Genomic DNA, 26,653 nt, shown 5'->3' with positions numbered 1-26,653 from the left:
AAAAGGGCACTCCACAAGGGTGATGTTGGGCGAGATCCTTCCGCAAACACATCCAGAGAGGGGTATTACTAATGAGCTCCCTGTCCCTTCCCGGCTCGGCCCGGCGGTTGCTTGGCTGCGTGAGAAGGAAGCGGGCGAGGGTATCCACACAGCATTACCGAGCCCCCAGGGCTACCATGGAGAAGAGAAGCCGCACAGACCCGATTGCAGAGACGAATGAAATTCTCGGGGGAGTCTTTGCATGGATTTGAGAGAGTTTAGCATACTGGACAGGGAGAGAGAAGGGGTTGTATGGTGTGAGTGGGTGGTGTTGGGGGGGGGGGGTATAGGTTAATGGGAGACAGAGCCGTCATCCTCATGTACGCCGGGGTCATGTGACCTCCCATGTAGCTCACATCGTCAGTGTCTCATAAATGCGTAGATCCATCATAAAAGGAGCACCCCCCATGATTCTCTTGTGTGACGTACTACCCACAGAGTGAAGGCTGCATTTTTAGATGGATGCCTTGCTTAAAGGTGGCATGCTCTTGTGAGCTTCCTGAATATTCCACCCAACTTTCATGCACATATGGCACTGGATAGCAAACTGCCAGTGGTGAAGTGTAGCTCTTGATCAAGCCTGAGCTAGTGTAGTGAAGAAACAAAGTGTGCTGAGATTTTTACATATCTGTACTCAAGACACTGTTTGACAATGTTTTTCAGCTTCACAAATGTCAGCTGAGGGTCCCGAATATTCTTTGAGAGTGAAGGTATGAAAGATGAGTGATATCACAAATGTTACCCCTCTCAGCCTAAATACTTCAAACTATTATTGACTTTTGATACCAGGCCAGGCTTTTTGGCCTGTTCTGTGGCAGGGAAGGGTCGATTCACCCCCCCCCCCCCAGATCTTGGCTGTCGATTGCACAATCGCCCTGAAAATTGTTACATACACTGCCTGTCGTGTGATTTACCAAACTATAAGAGAAAATATTTTTCATTTTTTATATTTTATATTAATTAATATGCGTGAAATCATAAATTTTGCTCTAATTCAGAAAATAAAGCTAATAGCATTCTAATTTTTATAATTATTATAATTATTCCTTGTAGCATACCTAACAATGTACTTTAAAAAAATCTGGTATCAAAATCAATTTCTAATGTATTTCATTATTTCATGAATTTCTTTTGTATTTCTTTGTTTTTCAACTTTTTGTTTTTTTTTCATTTTTTCCACAAAATTTTTTTTACAGAACCTATTTTAAGCATAATTATGCTAAAATTAATTGATTTAAGCCTTTGAAAGTAAAGATAATCATACCTTTTTGAATAAGGTGAGAAAACTCTATTTGCCTAGAATTAGATTGTACATAAAATCACATTTTTCAGTCTGACAAGCATGTATAAAGGTCGTGCAGTGTCATAACGGTATGTCCCATTTTTGCGAAAATGGTGTCATAAGATGTGCGAGACTTGAAAGTAAAAAGTCAGCAGTGCTGTCAAAAAAATTCGGGCGGCAGAATGGTCGCGAAAAATGTGTCGAGGGGGGTTGATTCCCCCCCCCCCCCCCGGCTCTTTTAGGGTTAAGCACCATTACGGTGTGGAGAAGTCAATGTTGGAAATATGCCAATCAGTTGCAATAAACACAACCAGATGTAAAAGAATTAATTTGAATAAAAGTGAAATAAATGCAGTATCTGCTGCTATAAGGGATAAGAACCATTGCTGGCTATTGGTAGGAAGCTCGGTAGCCCAGAGGAAATGATGCCTGTCTTTGAGTAGCAGTCGGGAGGTTGTGGGTTTGAATCCCACCCAAGCATGCATTGTTGCTCTAAACACTGATTAATCAGTACTTATTTATGTCGATGAAGGTGATTTGTCCATCAGATGCAATTAAGATCTTTTGAGTTTGAATCCTGCTCACAGCCTAGATATCTGGATGAGATATTACAGTACGACCTCTCCTATCTGGACGTATTGGAACTGGCGCTCATCTGGATAAGGAATTTGGCCGGATATGGGAGATTCATTGTTTAATACACACAGCTCCGACCCAATTATTTAATGAAAAAATTCTGTTCATGTTTTTGCAATGATTTGGGGGTAGTGCACATCTAAATGTATGTTTAATAGATGAAAATTAGTTGCAAATGTATGAAAAATCATATTTGGAATAATAATAACATGTAGATCGTACTCGTGTGAGTTTGTGTAGGAATTTTGTTTGAGTTTGAAATTCACCTTTTTCCCATAATCATTAGATTGAAAAAAAAAAAAAACCGATCACACTGAGATTGCATCCGGATGGCAGAGAGATCCAGAAAAAAAAAGAGGCTGGATAGGAGAGATCGGACTGTAGTTCATTATGCCCATGCCTATGATAACTTACATTGTAGAACTGCCTACCATACATTTAGGCTCTGTCAGGGAAGTTATTGGGCCCCATGGAGAGTGATATTATTACTGAAGAGGCTACCTAAGTAAGAAAGGCCTTAACAGTACTGCTGTAATGTTACAATGTATTTTTAGTATGAATCATTTAAAGTTACATTGGGGCTATTTCCCTCAGAGATGCCCCACAGTTCGGCATAATGAGAACTCCGGACTGCCACTGGACGGGGACCATTCTCCGTCATTGCAGATTTCTCCTTCTGGATGGGAGACTTGCATTATCCTGCAATGAGATGATGATGTAGCCCACGGTTGCCAAGCAACAGATGTTCCACCACTGTCCCACCTCTCAAAGTTGTTGTCGTCCAAATAGTCCATGTCCGAAGATTCTGATGTACATACACATGTTTGTGAAAGAGATAGTTTGTGTTTAATTTGCATTGTATTATGGCAGCAAAAGCAACTTCAAACGTAGAGTAAATTTTGATATGTTCATGGTGTTCATTCATAAAGACCCAAGATCTGGTTGTTGCCATGACAATAATTGCACATTTGTTAAAGTACTCAAGTACCTTACCAAGTGTATGGAAGAGTAACAAGTGAAAATCAGAACCTCATTTTCAGAACATTTACTGTAAAAATGGTTATTTCTTTGTGGGAGTGATTTTTCATGCTCAGCTGAGTAAGATGAATTTCACATGTTTTTAATTCTGTGGAATCCAGACATTTATTAGCAGGACATATAATGTTCCAAAATATTTGTATGTTTGAAGTTATTGAAAGATATGTATGTGTATGTGTGTGTGTGTGTGTGTGTGTGTGTGTGTGTGTGTGTGTGTGTGTGTGTGTAGGTAGGTAGGTAGAGAGAGAGAGAAAGACAGACAGACAGACAGAGAAATGTCATCCTCCTTGTCGCCTTGTTACCCGGCATCGCGTGCCACAATTGATGGGCGTGGGTGGAATTACACAATCGCCGTCTCTGTATCTAAATCAAAACCCCCCTCATGACGAGCGAATGTGACCCTTCTTCTTCTCTCCGGCGGCTGACGGGGGCTTTCCTCCCCAAGGACACATCATTTATCCATGCACTTAATACTTTGTATGCTTTTAATTTGATCTCTTAGACGGCCAGATTGGCAAGGAAATGAGATAGGGAGGGGTCAGTTGCATATACAGGTAATTGATCTCACATTAGCTGATGGCTTCAGCTGCATTAACCACAGTGATGCAGAGCTCCTGTTTGGTTGTAACTTCTCCATCTTAATGAATGGTATTGGGCCTGGTTTATTACATCTTTGAATGTTTAATAACAGCAGAAGGAAAGTGCAGTCTGAAACATAAGCTGATGAAAGTAAAGCAAGTGGATATTTTTAAAGTTCTTGTTATGTAACTATGTTTACATGTGCTTAAAGCTCCCAGTCTCTCGACTCTTTCCATGCCAGTGACTCAAATGTGGACAAATTTTACTCACATAAATTGGACAGGAAATTAATATGACACGGAGAGGGTTAAGGTTGCACTGTCATGGTATGAGGCTGCATTTAAAAAAAAAAGAAGGAAATATTGATCAAATTATGTTTCCAACATACCAAACTGGAATGAGTTAAGATTGACTTCTTTTGTAATTGCACCCATCATTTAAAGCTATGCCACTGATTTGATAGAGTGTATTTGTACATGCTCAAGAAGTTTGTCATGCTGATTATATCCTTTTGCGTACTGATCTTTTAGAGAGTGAAGTTCTGTATAATGTCCAAGTTGGCTTTAACAGATATGGTAAAATCAGTTAAAGAAAACAACAGAGGTTTCAATCAGAATCAGATCTAAAACAAAATAATAGAATTGTAACATTTTGCATGTTTCGACAAAACAGTGATATTTGTTGCAAAATTGAAGAGAACAGTGAAGGTTTTAATCGGGATCAGACATAAAGTGGAAAAGTAGCGGAATTGTAAGTTTTGCATACTCTGACAAAACAGTGGTATTAGTAGCAAAATTGAAGAGAATGGCAGAGGTTTTAATCAAGGTTAGATATGAAACAAGAAAGTGATTGAATAAAAAGGAGCAATATAAGTTGCAAATGTATATGTGACCCTCAATCACGAAACCAACAAAAAAGTCGCCAGAAATGGATTTTTAGTTAAGAGCAGACATTAAGCTTTAAAATGATGTATAACTCAATTGAAATGGACTCTCCTAACCTATCCTAATATTGGAAAGAAAGCACACACTCTGGAGAGTGTGTACTGAGAAAAGAGGCTCTGAAGTAAAGGGTTTATTTAAGCACTTAATCTTTACCAAGCCATGCCAGCTTTGCGATGAATGGAACACAAAACAGGATGTAAATCACCGTGGCAACAACAATGAATAGATTATCAGATTAAGCTGAAATTAAGCATGCTTTATTAACACATTCTGTAGATTACTATTGCCAACTTTCAAAGCAGTAGCATCACCCTTTCCAAAGTTATTCGAGTTGAAAGTGACGAGTATGGACAGGGTTTTTAAGAAATGAAAAAAAAAAAATAGACACACCTAATCACACTATTCTACCAAATAGTGTTCGAGAAAAACTGCTAGAAACACAATTTCCTGTTCATGTTATGATCCCAAACTTTAGTATAAAGTCTTGCTCTTTCAGTAAATATGAAAAACTCAAGATTGGCTGGGTTAACCCATTTCACCCTCAGTCCACACACAAAATCAGTGCATGTGACTTCTTGTTGGTTTTGTGATGCACTATCTCATGCAAATAGATATGGTAATGATGGCATATCCTCAGAGTATCTCACTGAAATATAATGCACAAACCTTCACTAAAGTTCTTGACATTGAATTAAAAAGACACCATAAAACAACAAATGCAGGACTATCAATCTTCATGTGAAGACATTTAATTACAAAATGCATTCATCTTCCACCTTTGATAGCCATATCAAACCAATTATCCCACTAAAACATTCTCCTCCACTGTTGACCATGCTTCTAGTGTTTTCAAACACACAACCCTTCATTCAGGCCTCTGTTTATTGATCAGTACTTAGAACATTATTGATTGGCGACATAATTACCTGCCCACTTTTTTTCTTTTTCATGGCAGCTTGATTTTCATTAAAAGGCCATCATGGCAAAATTGCTTTCAATACATTCTCCACGTGATTGGCAGTGAGAAATGAAAGGTGGAAAAAAAAACCCCAGAGTGCGCAGTAACTTGTTGCTTTACTCACACAGTATGGCAGAGCAATCCTCTGGAATGGTTGATGTTCACACAAAAAGCACAGCCATCTTGTAAACCTTAAAAAAAAAAAGAAAAAAAAAAAACTCCTGTAAATGGGTACTTCTTATCATGTGAAGTGTTATGGGGAATAGATTACTGGTAATCTGTAGCATATTGAAAGTGGTTGTAGCACACATTAACACTGCTGGGAATTTTCACATCTGGGAGGCAGGAGATTACTGTAAAAATGGGAATTTTCTCACAAGTCATTATAATTATTATTACTTCTCTTTTTTTTTTGCACTCAGCTGGGTGAGATGAATTTCGTGTGTTTTTAATTTCACGGACGGTCGTGACGATTGAACGAGCACTTCAAAGAGCACACCGCTACCGTGGCAGATAAGGGCTTTAGTAGCACATACTGTGGTAAAAGGTAACTGATCCACACTAGAGCAAATTCACTCATGCTACAGGAAGAGCAAATGTGAAGAAAACTACAAATAACAAACCAGTCACACACCTACTGTATAACTACCGTGAAATCAGAGATGAAAAGTGAATTAACATACAACAAGTAAACATTCATAGACCTTTTTTTCAAATTTTTTTAGTGGTGGTGGTAGCTTCGTGTTGCACAAAATGTGCAAAAGTTTTCTCCTGATGAAAATTTCTACTTTTACAGTAAATGCTGGAGTTAATGAGAGTAATGTATCAGCTCTCCTGAATAAAGTACTGTAAAAGTGGAAAGTTTTATGGCATTGAAATTTTTTGGGCATTCCACATGACATGAAGTGAGTGCGAAAGAAAAAGATGTATTTTTTTCACTTGTATACTGTAATGCTTACTATTGACGATGAAACTAGAGCAAATATAAAAATGCATTTTTTTCAATGATAATATGTAACACTACTTTTTATTTTGATTCTGGAGAAGTAAAATCAAGTGAAATTTATCTATACCAGGCTGAGCACGAAAAATTAATCGCTCAAAAATTTCCACTCTCACAGTACTGGAGAATTGAGGTTTGTAATAGCTGGATGAAGCTAAGGCTGTGAACAATGTGATGCAATGTGATGTACTTGTAGCAAAGCAACACTGACAGGGAAATTTTGTAATATGTTAAACACTTGCTGCTGCATGCTAAGGGGGGGGGGGGGGGGGTAAACAAATCCAAACAAACAAACAAATAGTTGCAATCACACTGATAAATTGCTAATACACAACACTCCATGGTAAGAAAATGCTTGTATTTTGTATTTCAGGAAATCTGAACAGATTAAGATTTTTAGATGAAGCAGCCAAAGGTTACGATCAATTCTGGCTGAAAATAAAAAATGCATGAGGGTTGTGTATTGGCTATAGTATATCACTATGGAAAAGAAAGACTTCTGTATATGACAAAAGTGTAGCCATAGTGCATGTGTATTACTTGATATGACCATGTGCAGTGTACAGGGTACACTGGACGCGGTCATATTTCAGTGATTAGAACTTGCAGTGGCTGTAGGGTGTAATTGGCTCCGACAAGGGACGACGTGATTCTCATCTGTATTGACATATGGTGTATTGACTCCTCTTGCTCCAATATCACCGTCAGGCCATGCGGTTCCATAAAACATGTTTTTTTTTGTTTTTTTTTGTTTTTTTTTTTAAAATAAGCCGATGTGATGTTTGCATGCATCAGACAAGCTCAAAGTCTGTGTTTGCTGTGGACATATTAAGCTTGTATTGTGTGTTACGTGGCTGGGTTGTTTTATTTTGTTTTTATCAATATTCTGCGTAATATTTTGGACATGTCCACTTTGGGCACTGATGGGGATGGGACAGCAGAAATAGCTGCATGATCCAAAACTGTCAATAAAATGACATCATTTGTTTTGGTTCATAGTATGACAGGACCATTCTTTTGTGCAACTCTTAAAATCCTTTAAGTTAAGTTGTTGCAGATTAGTGTCGTGCTGCCGCCAAATTTGATGTTCATTATGCAAACGGCATGTCAATTGTTAATGCTGATGGGGAAATGGATGTAAATTTTGAGAGTTGGATGAGGTTTATCAAAGGACTGTGACTGAGGAGTTGTAAATTTTAGATAGATTGCACAAGATTTTAATCCCAATCATGATTGTAAGATTCAGCATTTGCATAATCTTGTTTCAGATGAGAAAAAAGAGGAAGTGTAGTCAAACATCTTTTAGAAAGTGTAAGACTGAATGCCATAAAAATAAATTGACAGCTGAGAGCCAGAAGGGCTTTAGCACATTTTTTTTTTTTTTTTTTTTTTGGGGGGGGGGGTATTGAGTTATTAGTATCATGCCATAGAGCTTAATCTGCTGTACATTATGTTGTCAACTTTAACTCATTTTTATTTTCAGTAAGATATTCAAAATTAGAACCAAAAGGGTGCTATTTTACCCTATATTTGGAAGAATGCTTTGATAAATCTACTCACTTTTGATTAAATAAACTTTTTATTTTATGAAAATTGATTGTTTTGTTTTCATTTAGACTCAAATCTTAGAATGCAATAATGCCCTTCTAATTCTCAGCTGACAAAATGTTGTTTACAATTAATCATAATAGAGCTTAACTGAAAGATGCCTGAGAAGAGAAGAAAGTTATGATACATTCCTGAACATAATGTGGAAATACATTGCACACAATACAAATTTTGTAAACACAATGCTTTTCAAAGCAGGACATAAGTCAGTTTTGTCATGAATTTCTTGAAGGTCATGAATTTCGTGAAGGATGTAGGGATAGAACAAACTAAGAGAGAGCAATGAAGCTGACAAACACAATACGCATTCACTAAACCTGGAGGGTTTCTGAATTCTAGGGTTGAAGCAGCTATAGGGAAACAATAAATCTTGGAAATATGAACTCTTCAGGCCAATCGCAGAGGAAATGAATAAGCCACGACCTGTCAGCTTGGAAGATGATTTTGGTTTTGGAGGGGCTTAGCAAAAGTGAAATGCTATGAACGTGGGGAAGATAGATAAGTAGAATCATTCTTCCTAGAAATAGTGTGGAAGAAGGTAGAGGGGAGTGGATGATACGATGAGAGTGAAGATGTCAAACATTGGCCATGGAGAGTGGGACACCTCAAGATATAGAAAAGAAAGATCAGATAGCCGGGGGAAAATTAAAACGAGGAGCAGTAAAAGCATTGTGAAGTGAGTATTGTCAACTTGGGAGGCTACTAGCGTTTGATTATGAGGAAGGAAAGCAATTGAGTTAGGGTGAATGAAGTGATGACAGTGATGCTTTGGTACAAAATATGATAAGGATTGGATAGCTAGATGGCGGCTAGTTGTCACCAAAGATCTCTTTCATCAACTATTCTTTTTTCTGATGGTCACATGATTGCTTGGGTGGGGAAAAAGTTGAAGAAGTGATGCAATAATTGAGCTGGAGAAATATAAGAAATATGACTCAGACATGAAAAATAAGTGTGCAAACAAAAAGTATAGTTTGGGCAATATAGCGGGTGTAACTGGAAAGGAGAAAGGCCTTAGACTTAAAATGCACAGAGTACTATTTTTAGAGGGGAGTACTGCAGAGGCTGTTTGCTAATGAGCCGGCATATTATCAAGAAAGTTAGGCAATCATGAAAAATGAAAGAAATACAGGTAGGGAGATGTGGTTGATGCAAATTTTAATGAGACAGGCATGTGTATTAGAAGCAAAAAGATATGATCATTGGAAGGAAGGAGAAAAAGGAATGGAAAAGATGTTGCAATGTGGATATTAGAGAAAGGTATGTAAGGAAAATTGTACAGAGACAGATTTTTGAAAAGAAAATAAGGAGAAGGAAAAAAACAAGGAAGAGGATGATGAAAGGAGAATACAATGCACTACAAATACTTGATACAGGTATTTGAATGAGAATGTGGAGAGCAAGACTGTTAGGAAGAGAAGAAGAAGAGGGAGAAGATGAGAAAGAAGAATATAAAGAAGAGGATGATGACGAAGAATATGAAGAAGATGATGACGAAGCTGAAGAAGATGAAGAAGAAGAAGAAGAAGAAGAGGAGGAGAAGGAGGAGGAAGAAGAGGAGGAGGAGGAGGAGGAGGAGGAAGAAGAAGAAGAAGAGGCAGAGGCGGAGGAGGAGGAGGGGGAAGAAGGAGGAAAGAGGAAAGAGGAAGGGAGAAGATAATGCGTCATTGATACTAGAGACAGTGAAACCGAAGCTCTAGTCACTGGCACTGGGGTTAGAAAGAGGTATGGCTCATGCTGCTGAGGTAAGCAATGGGGTCATGTGTAATGAGCACTTTAACCCTCACTTTGCTTCATTCGCCGATTGGCAGGCAAGCTTGGGGCAGTTTCTTTGCTACTCGGCACAAATGTCTTTAAACTTATTGATAGAATAGAGATTACCTGATCCTCCTGAAACGTATTATCAAAGAATAGAGGATATCTGATCAGAAACTTATTGTCAAAGAATAGAGGTTATCTGATCAGAAACTTATTGTCAATTAATAGAGATTATCTGATCAGAAACTTATTGTCAATGAATAGAGATTATCTGATCCTTCTGAAACGTATTGTCAAAGAGTAGATATTATTTTATCCTCCTGAAACTTATTGTCAAAGAATAGAGATTATCTGATCCTCCTAATCGTTTTCTTGTCACCTGGTCTTCCTGTAGGCTCGCTAATCTAACAACTTTGACAAACTGGGTTGGATTACTTTATGCTGATAAAAAAAGGAATCTTATCAGGTTATGCTAAGTGCATAGGCACAAAAACGGTTAATGGGATATGGAATGATTATAACCAGAGCAAACCATAATTAGACCGACTCGTTGGGAAAACGATATTGAGAAGAGCAATGGCTGTTTGAATGAGAATGAATAGATGGAGAATAAAACATAGATACAGTGTACATGTAAAATGAAAATAAGTGAAATAAGTTCTAAAGATATAAATAATGTGATTGTGAGAAACACATGCAGATGACATGGTTATCATATGACCATATTTAGGACGTTATACTCACTCATCTTGACTTCTAACCAGCCAAGCTGCGATCAGATCTGCTGCAATGGTAGTGTCTACAGAGTATAACAGATCAGCTGGCAGGTGGGAATGGAAGAGCCATCACAAGTAGATATGAACACATCATAGGGTGTGTTCTAAAAAGGGGTGTCAATGTGATGATAAAGTTCCCTCAGAATACTAGTTTACCCTCTTTGGACGGCGCAGTTCTTAGTGCTGTTCTTAATGTCTTATTGAGGAGTATAGTTGTTGGAAATGATGGAAGAGTTGAAGAGTTTGCAATATGGGTATTGGACAGGTGATACATCTAGCAGTAATGCTGCCCTTCCAATTCCACACAGTTTGTAGTATGCAGTAGTTTTGAATTACCTATTAACTCAATGTTTTCTTTTTGGCATGTACTTTCTCTCTCTGCCCTCGTCACGTGTCCAGTTTTCCTCAAGTCAGTTTTCTGTCATCAGAACTGATGCATGGTTACATTGTTTAAATTGCTAGTTTGGTAGTAAAAGTATATCACTTGTTTAAATTGCTAGTTTAGGAGTAAACGTATATCGTTTATTTGGAAGTAAATGGGCACAAAGCAATTCCTTTCTACTTAGCAAGTGAGAACATCCTATACTACCATGATATTGTGATAATATGCAGACTTGGGATATATCGTGCCTCTAGTTCATGCTAATGTGATTTCCATGTGCGTTCAGGGGGAGAGATTGATGCATATATAATACGATGCAATTCCACAAATATGAGATGAGATGCATTTTCTGATGGGTACTCACCCTTCAATGTACCGACAGGATCTAAAGAAGCATTTCTCCTCTCAACCCCCCCCCCCCCACCCCCTCCCCCATTGTCATTCTTCCATCGGAGGATTGAGGGGGATGTTGTCACAATATTGGGACTCTGTTTGCCGAGATCCGGGATACCACCGAGATGTTTACCGGCCTTCTTAACTCCGGCGTGTCCGCATACAAGGCAGCTTCATCATCTCCAGGAAATTGTCAAGGAAGAGTCTATTTATATCTCTCGTCTACAGTACATATCACAAAGTGTTTATGGCATCATAATAGGATGGGTCAATTATCGTTGCAAGGATACCGTCAGCGAGACTTGAAGCCTTTGTTCTCAGAGAATTGTTAAAGCTGTGCAATGAAGTTTGATCGCTCTAGAGACTTCGACTTCTTATACAAGAGCAAGTTATTCCTTGTTGTGGTATAAAATGATAGCACTTTGTTACACTACTGATAAGGACAGTGAAAGAAGCTTGAAATACCATAGAGTATAACATATGCCTCAAAAAGAAATTTACTGCATACAAAATTGGTTAATCAATACCAGTAAAAGATAGATTTGTTGTAATGAGATGATTTGAAAGGTTAACCCGTTGAGGACGAGTCCCGAGTATACTCAGGCAGGTGTCTATGGGAAATGTGTGTTTAGCAAAATCAAACCGTCCCCAACGGGTCAATGTGTGAGTATCAGTAAATAATCTGTAACAGCTCCTTACCTTACATTAACGATTTTACAAATTTAAGCCTTTGATATAGACAGATGCCCACACAGATGTCTATTTGTCTGTCATATTTGCTGTCAGCTGCAGTGGCAGCATGTTACGTGTGCAGCGTTTCATTCATTTCCACTAGCGTGATGATTGTCATTGTTGATGGAAGGAACCATAGAGTTGAGAGTTGGAGTTGACATATCATCGCTGGGGTGACAAGACCTTGTATCTGTAATTTTGGTGAAAATGACTTTTTTGAATTAATGGTCAAATAATGGGTTAAGTGGTGTCCTGTCCAAATCCCAATTGTCTTACGCCAAAAATGAAGCCACCACGGCATGTCGAAGGAAAGGCTGTCCCATTCGCTATAGTGCTTTGGCAGCCATGTTTTTTGGCTCTCCTGAACATTTGACATTTTGTAAATACGAGGTCTTGTCGCCCCAGCGAAGATGTGCTTTACCAGAGGTACTTCAGACATGCTTGTACACATCCTGAAGTTTTGTTGATGTTGCGCTGAATACTCCGCACACCTCCAGATCCAGATCACACAGATGCTTTAAAAAGAAAAACCTCCAACAACGGCAGCAACAACGGCAACAACAACAGCAAGATATGAAGTCTTCTGAGTCTCATTGATAAAAGAACCAAAGAGATGAAATGCATGACGTGGGCAGACTTGAATCAAAGAACCTCCTGTGATTACAAAATGAATATATCATGTACTCTTATTACTCTGAAAATGTATAAAAGCCTTCAGGGAGACTAGTCCATTTCCATAGCTCGTGTTTCCTTCTCCGACAGATAGAGAGAGAGGGAAAGTAAGATGGAGAGAAGGTGAGAGAAAGAGGGAGAGAGCGAGCGGGGAATGGCTCTTTACTTTAATGGTTTCTGAAGTGACTTTATGGCTGAGCTTCTTACTGTGCGGCTGTGACAGAGCACACTTGAGTGGCATTAGGGGGTGGAATCCATGAATTTGTGATTTGCGTGAAACTGCCCCTCTTGCCGTGTCCATTAAGGTGATTACCTGTTTCTCGCGCGGCATTGCTGGTCTAAAAGTGGATGATATAAACTGCTTCTCATCAAACTACCTTCATTTTATTTTTTCTCCTTCTTTTACCCTTTGGACACCATGTTCTTGCAGAAAGGTTCTTATAAAGAAGGTTGGAAAAAAAAAGTGAGAGTGGAGGTGGAAAATGTGAAACACAAACAAAGAATGTGAGGATGAAATTGAAATTTATCAAGATGAAAAGTGAAAGTTGTGTAAGCAAGAGGCACATTGTGCATGGAGGTGACAGAACTGGGTGAAAAATGAAAAAGGTGAGAAATATGTCTGATGATGTTGATGATGTGGTGGTAACTATAGTGATGTTCGCAGGAGTATATTAATGATGCAAATGGAAATGGAAGTTGCAGTAATATTGATGATAATGGCAGTGGTATTTGTTTGAGGCCCACTCTTATTAGTTCTGACAGTATCCATAAAAACAGTAACAAGAAAAGCATGGTTGTATTGTTAACCCGTTGAGGAAGAGTCCCGAGTAAACTTGGGCAGGGGTCTATGGGAAATGCGTGTTGTAGCAAAACCAGTCCGTCCTCAACGGGTTAAGGAAGCAGGGGAATGGGAGGAGATTGAAAAAGAGGGACTAGTTATGGGTGCAGCTGTTAATTGGGTTGTCATTATTATTATTATTATTATTATTATTATTATTATTATTATTATTATTATTATTATTATTATTATTATTATTATCATTATTTATTCGGCATTTGCAAAACAGTACAAGTGATAACAGAGAAACAAATAAGACAAGCAGTCACCCTCTACATTTAAAAGAACAAATTGGTCATTGATACATTATGTCTTGGAAAATTGGAAATGCGTGTCATAGCAAAATCAGTCCATCCTCAAAGGGTTAATTGTCAGGTAATCATTTAAGTGATGTTCTGTCCAAATCCTGTGATAGCTGTCTAACCCCAAAAAGGAAGCCACCGTGGCATGTCAAAGGAAAGGCAACCACATTTGTTATAGTGCTTTGGCCGCCATGTTATCATTTTTTGCTCTCCTGAACATTTGACATATTTTGAGATACAAGGTTTTTGTCTCTCCAGCAACAGTAAATCTTATGTAAGGTCTTGATGCTTGCAAATCAGTGATACTGTCTCTCTCTATCTCTCTCTCTCTCTTTTTCTTTTGTTTATCCATCTGTCTGAGGTAACCCCTGTATTTATCTATTTGCCTTTCTGTCCATTTATCTTCATTCATTCATTTCATTTCATTTATTTCATTTCCAACAACATTTTCATACACAAAATAACACAACATCAATGCAATGTGGTAACAAAGAAAAATACGTGAAGTTGACAATACTACGCATCACAAAAGCAAAGTAAACAATGAAAATTGAAACTAAAGTTGCAGGAAATGGAGGAGACATGCTAAAAAGCTAAGCTTGTATTTTGCAGTCTCCTCGTGGACAAAAAGACTAAATAACATCAAAAAGCAATTAGCTAGACATAATATATCGGTGTACAACACATACAGACCTATACATATAAACAAACAAACAAACAAACAGACGGACAAACAAACACAAGCAACCTCTCTTGTAAAGAGAAAGATAGAGAGAAAAAAACAAAACACAGTAAAGGAAAAAGTCTATCTACAGTATCTATCTATCTATCTATCTATCTATCCATCTATCTCTCTATATATTTATCTGTCTATGTATATACATGGACTCTAGTTATCTATGTCTCAGTCTATATCTATCCATCTGTCTGTCTATCTTTCTGTTTGTCTATCTGTCTATCTATCTATCTTTTTATCTATCTATCTATCTATCTATCTATCTTTCTATCTATCTATCAATCTGTCTGTCTTTCTATTTGTTTAAATTGTATGTTGATTTCTTTTTCTCTCTTGTGCATGCCTTGCACTCAATGTCCAGCTAAGTTTGATTAGACAATATTGTGAGAAAAAAAAATTGTTCTACAAAAGAAATGTTCTCATCCAAGAATTTTCTTCACATTTGTTGTATCAAATGCTCGTGAAATAAAATGTCGAAGCTTGTCACATGATGTATAATTTTCCTGTTTGCTGGTGGATTCTCAGAATTGTCCTGCAGGGATTTTATTCTGTACAGTCATAATATCTGAAGTCTAGAAGTCTGTAGCAATGATATTACTTTAATCAGAAGTCTGGTATTTGATTTCTTCTTTGTGCTGTCATACTGTTGTCTGTCAGTGTGTATTGATGTTACATTTATTATTGCCTCCTATTTTGCCATCATCAGCATCATCACCACTGTTATCACACTTTATCACTCAATTTGTTCAACAATTCAAATGTGGATTTTGCAGTCCGAGGAATATTCAAGTAAAGCCCAACACAAAATCAATGTAGCAGCGAATAAACCCCAAATGTTGCTTTGCTGGTGTGATTGTCTGGTAAAAGATGAAATAGAATATATTCACACCTGCAAGAGACAGAAAGAAAAAAAGAGTGTACAGTCTGTTTTAAGGAGGGAAAAACATTTATGAAAGGCAGTAAGATTATCATAATTTATTTGAGATGCAATAAAAAGACAAGAATGATGTCATGCACTTTTAAATGAGCCTCTGTTTCAACAAGAAGACCAACATCATGGGGGATAGTTTTCAATATCTTAAGAATGATCCTGCATGGCTTGAATGCAAAATCCATAAATTTTCTATCTGGTCTACCCCATCTAAATTTTCTACAATCACGCCTGAATGTCACAAGGGCTAATCGACTAGAGATTAGCAGAGGGAATTACTTCATCAAAGACTCAGCCATCCTTTAAAAAAAACAAAACACACAACCAATAAACTGTTTGTCATCATGCACTGTGGAAAGAAAAAAGAAGCGTGATGTTTTTTCTTTGGTAATGTTCATCTCTCTGCTCCAGTTCACATTTGCGGTAATAATGATCCTGGCGTCCCCTTTTCGCACATTTGCAGACTAAAACTAATTGGAGTTATTGACACCGGGGCGGGTGAAATTGAATCTTAATCTGCACAATACTAGCCACAGTCAACTCCTCCTCATATTTCAAACACATCATCAGATCATGAGGCATTGATGAAAGAGTGCACTCAGCTGTGATAATTGAATGTAAATTGTAAACTTTTTTTTTTAGCAGACCACTATGTTTCTCTCTTTGAGTAGATGGTCATCTATCATGCATCTTGTGCACCAAATGATTTAATATTTTATTAGAGTCAGCATGTTTTCTGCTAATAATGATCCCCCAAAAAGTCATAATTTGAATTATGTTTGTTTACTCTTTTTCCTCTTTGAGTTATTTATAGTAAGTCTTATTTGTTTTCCTGTGCTCAGTTTTAATAGCCTTGTCATGAATGCAATGATGAGTGCAAGCAAATGTAAGGGCCATTACCTGTGAAATGCAATGAACAACTTGTCTATTCTCCAAACATTAAAAGCTTTAGAATTTGTATCATAGTATGGCAGTATATAAGCAGCAGAGAGAAATACTCAATTGTCATATATTGGTTTTGTTCTACTTCTGTCAAGTTAGGAAACTCTCCTGCGAAATTGCTTGAAATGAGAGCTCAAGGGACTACTGCCCAAGGAGAAAGAAAAAAGAAGCTAAAGAAAAGCAGAATGTACCTCATGGTTTCCTTTCACTCAAAATGAAATCAAGGGGGTGGGTGTAGTCATTGAGATCAGGATTGACAGAATTAGGAGCAAGTTTGCTAAATGCTTAATGATGCACCTGCTTGTGGTAAGTTTCCATAAAACCAGCTTTCATTAGTTCAGGTAGGGGAAAAAAATTGGCTTTAGTTGTGGAAAATGGCTAGGAGCTATTTTGATACGGTCCACTTTGTGTTTGTGATAAGTAATAAAGGTGTTCTATATTATTGACTTGTGAAAATGTTTTTCCCTTTTACTTATTTTTTTTTTCACTGCACAAGTGTCGTAAAGCTGTTATAAACTCTTATTACAGCACAAAATTAATGAAAATATGTATGGTAACAATTTTTTGAGATCAGAAATATATCTCAGTTTATACTGTGTATTGCACACTTTTTGGAAGAGATGCTGTGCTTGAATTTATGAAAACTGTCAATGATCGATACATTGAGCCAGTGGTAATGACGACCACGACGCTGATGCCATGATACTGAATAATGATCTTTGGTGATTCCAACAAAACAACTTGAAAACATGGAATTGCATCTAGTGTATAATGTTCCTATTTCTCCTTAAGATTATTATTCTTACACGTACACACACATTATGCTGCATTTTATCCTCACAACAACCTTGAAACCGTTCAAAGAACGGTTCCCGAGATCTGGTGTGAACTGGCCCACAAATGAACAGGCACAATATGACTGCGTATTAAAAACCCCTAGCTGGAGGGGACAGCATCTGATATTGCAGGTTCGCATCATACTGAGACGATATTACATCATGCGTTGCTTCCCATATTAGTGTCGAAGTCAAGTTCCCCCCATGTATTTCTCATGTTTCCCACATTTCCTCAAGGACAGATGTTGTTTCGATTGATCTCAGTGAGATCAATCGTGAGCAATAATGACATTATTGCAGAAGGTGAATTTTGCCCTGCTCAATATGCGGGAGATGAAGTTCAGCATGTAAAAGCTTGATGTAGGATAAACTTTCAATGTCTATATCTTGCATAGCAGACAACATAATTTGTTTTATTATGGTTAATGTCTTTTGGAACATATGAATAGATTGAGACAGCAGTCCCTGCTATCACTTTAACCCATAGAAGACCTGCCCTGAGTTTACTCAGGTAGATGTCTATGGGAAATTTGTGATAACAGCAAAATAAGCTCATTCTCAAAGGGTTAATAAGATTTTGTGAGCTACTGATAAAACTGGGTATGTGCTGCACCAAGTATACATGTGTGTGCATATAACATTCATACTCTAGTTCAGTCATGCATAATACATGCATGTGTGTGTCCAGAGATATATGTCTGCACAAACGTACAGTGCAGGGTAGAGAAAAGCAGTTAACGTACTCGAGCATTCACTAACATACACATCGGTTGAAAAATCATATGATTTGATGAACAAGATTCATTCATTCAATCATTCATTTTATTTCGGCACAGCACAAGCTTCAGCCATGCTGTTCTTCACTGTGTCTGTGCACAGATAAAAACAACACCAAACAAAGATTCAATGATATAGTTACAAATACAAATGGACATACAGAATCATCGGAAAAAAAAAGAAGAAAAAAGAACAAAAAATCAAAATAATCAATTACAGTAACAACACAAGATCATAATACATAAATGTGTGTCAGGTAAAAAGTACTCCGAAATTCACATTGATATAATCATGTCTGACTGTCATAGTATGAATGACTATATGGTATACAGTATGAATGACTGTATGCTTAGGTTCCTTACCATATGCACACTAAGTAATACCATTATATTTTGATAAAACAGTGTGATTCATAAACTTTCTTTGCAAATGCAGTAGGAACTCATACTTTGTACTGATTCCTAATATTACTGATATTGACGAGATCCATAGCTTTTTCCATCATGGGGGGGGGGGGTGGACAATCATGAATTTTATTAGTTGAAGGATGGGATAAATGGACGTACTTATTAAAAAGTGAAAGTTTGGGGCCCAAATTTCCTGGGGAGGAAGATATTTCATCTATATTGGGACGAGATGAAATAAAGGAAGCATTCTAATGGAAATTGCAGCAAACTGTTTGAGGCAGCTGAGATGAATCTCAGATCATGACCATCCGGAAAGAAATAGGGCCAAAATAAGGCCACATTGATTGGCTGAAATCTAAGGATATGGGTTTATTGATCGAGGGTTCAGTCTAGACATTTGTTGGTATTGACGTGATTATTGTAGGGGGGCTGGCGAAAATGGACAATGTTTTTCCATAGGAGCCTTAGGAGGATCTGTTTACATTTTCTTTGTAAAAGTAATGATAGATGGTTGTTTTCGGAGTGGAAAGTTGGCTCAATTCCTTCTTTCAATTTCGTACTACTTGGTATTTAGCTTCTAGAGTCGATCAGTGGTCTTGAATGGTTTGAAATCTTCTTTAATATCAAATGAGTGATTATTAACAAGGCCTTCCGTGCAGTGAGAGCAGTCCATCATGGAATATTAATTTGCAGGGGTTTCTTCTTTGGTTATGAAATGTGAAATCTATGTAATGGCTGTTCTTATACCAAAGAATCACATAAAAATCTCAAATATTCATTTTTTTGATGCTGAAGAAGGCAAATCACTGTTATAACTCAATTTGACGTAGCGCAAACAACATCAAATTGATTGATTTGAATTCAGTGGATGTAGAAGGCTTCAGGTTTATCTCCCATTCCAAGGATATTACTTCGATGTTATTAAACACCAAAGGTACTGATGTAGAGATTCCATTATTCATTGCCTTGAAAGCAGTAGGTGCACTCTCCGTAATTGCACTTAAAAAAAGCAAGTTTTTATTCTGGGTGTTTGCATGAAGGTCATCAGTTGAGGGAAATCAGCTCCGTCTTTTTAGAGCAGTGCACTCACTTCCAATAAAAAATTTACCTGTTGATCAGGTGGGCTCTCAGGCTGCCATATATAGTTCCAGATTCACAAGATCGTAGTTCCTCCCAGTGTGGCAATTGAAATTGATGATACAGTCAAACCTGCTTTAGCAACCACCTGTCTATAGCAGCCACTGGCTCTATGCGGCCACTACCCCCCTCCCCCCACCCCTACCCAACAGAAAAGCCATGCTATCAAAGACTCTAGCCAGGTATAGTCACTAGAGACAGGTCTGCCTGCTGATCAAATATATGGGACCTTTTTACTCTGCTTTAGTCCGAGAATCCATCAGATCTCATTGCAACAAATGCTGAAAATAATGAAATACTAAGATGATGGCATTAATACCTTTTTGGGGTAGTCGCATGGCCGCTATTGTTGATAGATAAATGTATGTATTTCAAATGCAAACTAAAGATGTTTGTTATAAGAACAAAACTATGTCTACATATGAATAAATTTTTGCATCCTTAGTACAGCAAATGATTTCCTCTCATAACATGTACATAACATGTAAAGACTTTCAAAATATTAAACACATATGTTGTATATTTACTTTGTTTTAACTCTTGGTTACATGTGGCTTGATTGAATAGTTGTGTTTCAGGACTTAAGCCCTTTTGCCTGTGTACAGAATGAAGTTTTGTATAGTTTTACTATATGTAATGAGTGTGTTATCTATGCATACTTTATTGCATCAAAAATGAATGATAATGATTAGGTATTGATTTACAAGTATGCTGCTATCACCTATATTCTCCACCTTGTCATTTGTGGTAGAGCTGTTCAAGTGGTAAAGTAGAGAAACAATAGCATTTAGAATAATTGATTTTTTTTTTATTCATTCGTTTTATCTTGGAGAAATATGAAATACACAGCCTAGGTCCTTATGCAAAAGGTCAAAGCACTTCAAATGGATATGTTTGTATGTTTTGCATGCATTTTGTAGCATTATGTCTTTGCAGAACAACACAATATATGATTGTATCAGCTTGGAGGCAAATATATCTAGGTCTTCCATCAAGAAAGTGGGGATTTGGGTTGTTGAGCACAGAGAAACTGTGTCACAGTGGATGTCTTCCACGTTGAAGCCTGTTACTGGACATCGTTCTCTCTTAGCTCACTTCAAATTTGATGGTTGCACCATCAATGTGCCCACCACGCTGTTCAGAATTGGGACACCAAAGCGCTGGGTGCTCCATCCCCCTTTCTACCCTGCCTCCTGCATCTTTCCCTCATTTTCTTTTTCAATAACTTTCTCTTTGTCTGACAATTTTGTGCTCATTATTCTGCACTCCCTTGTCTATATCTTCCTTCTTTCTTTTCTTCTTTGGTGGTATCCTCTCTTGCTTGTCATATCTTTTTTTTTTCTCTCTCTTTCTCCATCTATTCCATTTTCTGATTGCTCCATCTCCTACAGCAAATACGAATGAGACAAGGCCACGTAACACACGCTTTTCCTGCGGACTCAACGAAGCACAAAGGAAAAGGCTATATTAAGAAATCGGGTCGTTGTCAGTGAAGAGTCTTGCCCGTGCCCGTTAATAGATTTGTCATGGACGAGAATCCTGGCCTATTTTTGTTTTATTGAATATTCAGAAAAAACTGTATTTCATCTTCAATCTTGTTTGCAGAGAGGGGCAAAACGAAGAGAAAAGGAAGTGAGTGAGAAAAAAAAAATATTTTCCTTCAAGTAGTCTTGTAGTACTTCTTTTTGATACACTGTACATGCCACATATGAAATGTGACAACAGTGGAAATTATGTGAGATGAAAGTCAATACTTTTTTGTTCAAATACACACAACAAGTTACATATGTGGGACAATGGATGAGCGGGGTTGACCAATTGGAGTAGGCTTGCCAAATCCATGTCAGCATTGAATTTTGTTCACTCACCTGCCTGTGTGAGTGTCGTTTGTGCCGAAAGTCGAAAGGGAGGATTGAGATCGTTCATCTATCACTGTTCCATCTGTAATGTGACATTTCTAGCACTTATGACTGCAGGTCTGACAAAATGTTGATGGTACATCTGACAAAGTGAACAAGCAAACAAACTTTCAAGCTAGGTGTGATCATCAAAACTTAAAAGGTCAAATGCAAGGAGTACTTTTAATGTGGGGTAAGAGACATCTTCATCCAAATTTCTTGTCATTTTCTGGCCTCGATGTTTTCATGATGTAGGGCAAGTTGACATCAAACGAAGCATAGATCATCCTACTTGCACGGTACCTGATATGCTTTTGAGTGATGGATTCATGTAGTTTTCTCCATAGTTGAAGTAGGGAAGGTGTGATTGGCTTTTTGTGATGTCTACATCATTTGACACATTTCCTTCTTTTCTGACACCAAATACCCGTTTCGATGAACTTCGCTGGAAAGTGAGGGAGAATTTCAGTGTCAGAGGTCATAGTACCAGAGTAAAGATGGTGACTTGTATCTCTAGCCAATCAAAGTACGTGGGGAGGCTTGCCGATCTTTGTTTCACGAACCCACAAGCTCGTACGCTGTGTAGAAATGATGCGTAGCAAAACTTTCTCGAGTGCTTGTCATATTTGACGAGGTCTTTACGAATGGCGTTGTCGGCTAATTGTAGCCAGATGAGAGATGTCATGGGGAATCCGAGCAAACTCAGAAACTTCCTCCCTAAAGTATCTCATCAAGAGTTTAGGAACACAAAGAGCAGGAAGACATTAGAGTGCATATATAGATGGAGTTATAATGGAAATTGTAGCAATCAATGAACATTTTATTGATGCAATAGATTTAATCTACAGTGTCATTTGTCTGCTAGCATGCCATCCAGCAGACAGCTGCTATAGAATGTGCAAGCATTGGATAAAAAGTGCATCAGAAGTGGGGACACGAGTACGGCTCGCCATGAAACAATGATGGGCAGTTTGTGTGCCGAGCTGAACGGCAAGATGGTCAATACATTTGCAGTTACAAAGTCGAGAAGAACCCATTGAAGAGAGGGGTAATGCCTGATATGCTGGCTGCCGAAGATATGACCAGTGATTTAATATGCGAAGAAGGAGGAAGGGGAGGAGGAGGAGGAGGAAGAGGAGGAGGAGGAGGAGGAGGAGGAAAGACTGAGGACTGAGAGAATGAGGTGGAATGAAAGAATTGATTTTATTTTCTATACTCAAAGAAAAAGTTCTTTTCCCCTCCTGTTCCACCTCCCCCCCCCCCCCCCGAAAAAATTGAATTTAGGGTTGATGATGAGAAAAAAAAGTCTCCAGAAAAAGAAGTGGATGTGTGAGGATGTTGGATGGAGGGAACTGGGTGGGCAGGAAATGAATTCCGTGGTGCAGAGAGTCATTCATACATGGATGAGCAATGTCAGCAGTGGCAGCGGAATCGTTGGCCTAACAACATCACTTCTTGTCCTTAGGTCAAGCCTTTGTAGGACATACACGCAAATGTTCTTTTATACGTGCCTGACACATATTTTTTTTTCTGTATGCTGATTCTGTTAACTTGTAAACAGCTGGTAGATATATGTCATCAATAGTATCTAGGGCATGTTGCTAAGAAGCATGCTTTTGGCACGTTCTGGTTCAATTTGAAAGTTTTCACTGCCGTAGTATATTTAAAAATACTTGTATATCATTTCGTTTGCTTCTCCAAACCACCAGGTACAGTGTATCATCTATTCATAATGCATGCATTTTAATTTTTCGGCGGTTACAATAATATTTCCAAGCATTATCTAAAGCAGCTTCATTGGGATTTTAGGATGAAATGAAAAAGTCTAAATCTAAGTCTTTAGGGTGTCAGAGAAATTTGAAGACACCATCTGCTCACAATGATACCATCGATCTTTTTCTCTCTAAAGTAGATCAATACATGATGTGTGTAGTGTGTGTTGGTACAGTGTCGAGAATGTTTACAAAGTATAGCAGGTGTGACACACTGCACTGGATTGTGTGTGTGTGCTTGTGTGCTTGTGTGTTTGTACACGTAGGTCTGTGTAGGAATTATATTGCTGTGTGCACAAGGCTAATTTTTTAATGACTGTAAAGACAATTATAGAGTTTGTATATCGCAGTGCAAGTTCTGAATATCTCCTTGTCCCTTTCTATCCAGAAAGATTTTTAAATAGTCTTTCTTCCAAATTTAATCCTCCATTACACTGTTAAAAAAAAATGTAGAGCTAGGTATATACTTCTGTAATGAAGTGAGTTGAAAGTAAGCTGGAAAGTCTAAAGATTTTGAAGAAAAACCTTGCAGTGTGATGACTCCAGATCTCGAATGTTTACACGCATTGGCATTGACAGGACATTAGGCTTTTCCTTCGTCTGTGCGACTGGAAGGTGGTTTTCATTGTCACCTGTTTTCCAAAAGCGGAAGATGCTTGGCGCGCGTGAGTGACGATGTCAGCTCTTAGCAGCCGGATGAGGGAAGCCGGCAAGGGATGAGGGTGAAAACATCCACAGACATGACAAAAGATGTGTGTATATTTGGAAAGGAAAAAAAAGTACATCTGAAAAGATGCGGATGTTTGTGGCTTCGGGTAAACCTTCCATGTTTAGATTTTTCTGTCTGAGATGATACAGATTGAAAAGCTATACTAGACTGCCTATTAGAAGAGATAGAGAGAAAATGAAAGAAAGGGGGAGGATGGGGAGTAGGGTAGAAAGAGAAATAACAAAATAGCAGATTAAAAAAATAGAGAAAGAAGAAAACAAAGCAATATCTATGTGAAGATGGGGGGGGGGGGGAGAGACTGCAGAAGTTTGAAACTAGACTGTTTAACTCCGTTCTTAGTTCATGGTAGCAAATCATATCACGTCAACAAAAGTGATGCTGCAGCCTTTTGTGCTACTCTAGTGCTAAAGGAAATGCATGGAATGATTGTGTGAGACCAATGAAATGCTGGCTTACTCGCTCTTTCTTTAATCTGTGTATCTAGTATGTGGGACTGTACATTTGCAGAGGCCCAGGGCCACCAGAAATTGATGTCGGGCCACCAAATTTCCCAAGAGGTTTTTATATCGGTGGTCTGATCAGGTAACTAAGGTTCAAAAGGGTTTGTTAATTTCCTTCTATTTTTGGCCACCAAAATGTCAAATTTAAAGATTTTTGTGGCCCAGATGGGCCACCAGAGAAGTTAGTGTCGAGCCCTGATGTATGTATGTATGTATGTATGTATGTATGTATGTATGAGAGTGTGTATGTTTGCATATGTGCTTGTGTGACTTTCGTTGGGTACAAAGCGCAGTGCACTCTTGTTATAAAGAAAACAGTTATAACGAAATTCGGGTTACAACAAAGTAAAAATTCAGGCTGTAACATTATATGCTCTATGTATATTTATTGTTTATTTGTTCAGTTATAGCAAAATTTTGATATAGCAAAAGAAAACTGCTGTACCTCAGGACTTTGTTGTAGTGGGAGTCCACTGTGCTTGATACAATTGTAATATGATATTGGAGTATGAATATCACACAAAAGATATGCGAGTACATGTATATCTGTCACAATTATAAGAAGCAACCATAAGAATGAAAACAAAACAAAACATGCATTGGTCTAACCACAAGCAGAAACACACAAGCACCCTTCAATTGTACATCTATGCTTCCCAGCAATGTCTCGGGTTGTCTCTTTTCCCCTTCTCCATATCTGATAAATAAGGCCAATATCTGAATTGGATCAAATAAGTGAAACGTGTGTGCATCTGCCCATGAGATGGGGAGAAACCTCGTATTACTTTTATCAAAAGTGTGCGAGGATTCCTTGAATTGGATGAATGAGATTGATTCGGAAACAAATCTCATTTTGTCGTAAAACTCGCACCATCAATCACACACTCGACACCGACACTAACCCAATGTTTTGTCGCGGCAGGGAGAAAATGAACCAGCGAGACAGACAGACAATTCAGCAGCTAAACAGCTTGATCGTGGGGGTGTCTTGTACCTGCATTGCTGGGCGCTGCATTCACGCATTGATTGAATCTGTCTTCCGGTTTTTACGCTCGAGGAGCACCAAGGAGCAGCAGTGAGTCATCTAGGTGTGTGAGACAATGCTGAAAGACCGGCTCACGAAGGAAGAGGGTTTTAACAAGGAGACAGGAAGAAAACAGGAGGACACATCAATAAATGCATGAGATCAAATTTGACGGAAATGTTTTTGGTCAACATCTGCCTTCCGGCTGGGATGCTTTAATCGATCCGTCTCTGTGTTTGTCTTTCTGTCTGTCTGTCACTTTCTTTTCTCTTGACGTCTGCCTTCTAGTTGCTCCTGAGTTCCAGTAATAGCTCCTCACCAGCTTGAATGACCTCATCCGCTGTACTTTTGTGTTGTGCTTTAGGTGTGTCTAATAATCCCTACTATTGTAATAAAACATTTGAAAAAAAAAAAACCTCTTCATGAAACACTCTCACATGTGTACACAGTGACTAAAAGCATACAAACCTTTTGCTTCATATATGTGACTGAAGATACATGGGATCCATTTGTGAGGAGTGAAAAAAAATCGTGAATAGATTTGATGAGATGATAAATGAAAAATAAAGTGCAGAAAGCATTTGTGCAATGAAAATGTGGTATTGGCAGAGAAAGTCCTTCAGTGTACTAATGGTGGGTTCAACCATCTCGATTTCAAAAAGGTTCATAGCAGATAAGAATGAGTGTGAGAGTGTGTGTGTGTGTGGTGGGGGGGGGGAGGGGGAATATAAATGCACAAAATCAACAGAAGAGTGTAGACAGCAGAGATGATGAATAATAAACAAACACAGAGAAAGTGCAACAAAAACAGCCTGGAAAGGTTGTAGACAAGGATAGGTTGATAAGTAGACAGATTTTTAGATGTATATTAATAGATAAACAGACAGATAGATTGAGTCATGTATGTGATATGAATCTGATGTGAGAATCTGTGATATTAAAACTAGAAATCGCCAACTCCCTCTCTCGACCAAGAGTTCACCCTGCCCCTCTTCCCCCCACTTACTAGCAGATGGTTGAAGG

At 38.2% G+C, this 26,653-nt stretch overlaps 1 protein-coding gene across 1 annotated transcript in view; it reads left to right on the top strand.

Annotated features, from left to right (window-relative positions):
* The window catches only part of LOC140229165 (diacylglycerol kinase zeta-like), a 295,749-nt gene that overhangs the window by 66,924 nt on the left and 202,172 nt on the right, over nt 1-26,653 (top strand). The window lies entirely within an intron of this gene.

Source organism: Diadema setosum, chromosome 5, assembly GCF_964275005.1.
Source record: "Diadema setosum chromosome 5, eeDiaSeto1, whole genome shotgun sequence".
NCBI lineage: Eukaryota > Metazoa > Echinodermata > Echinoidea > Diadematoida > Diadematidae > Diadema > Diadema setosum.
Note: the sequence above shows the minus strand (reverse complement) of the source record. Positions and strands in the feature narration are given on the sequence as shown.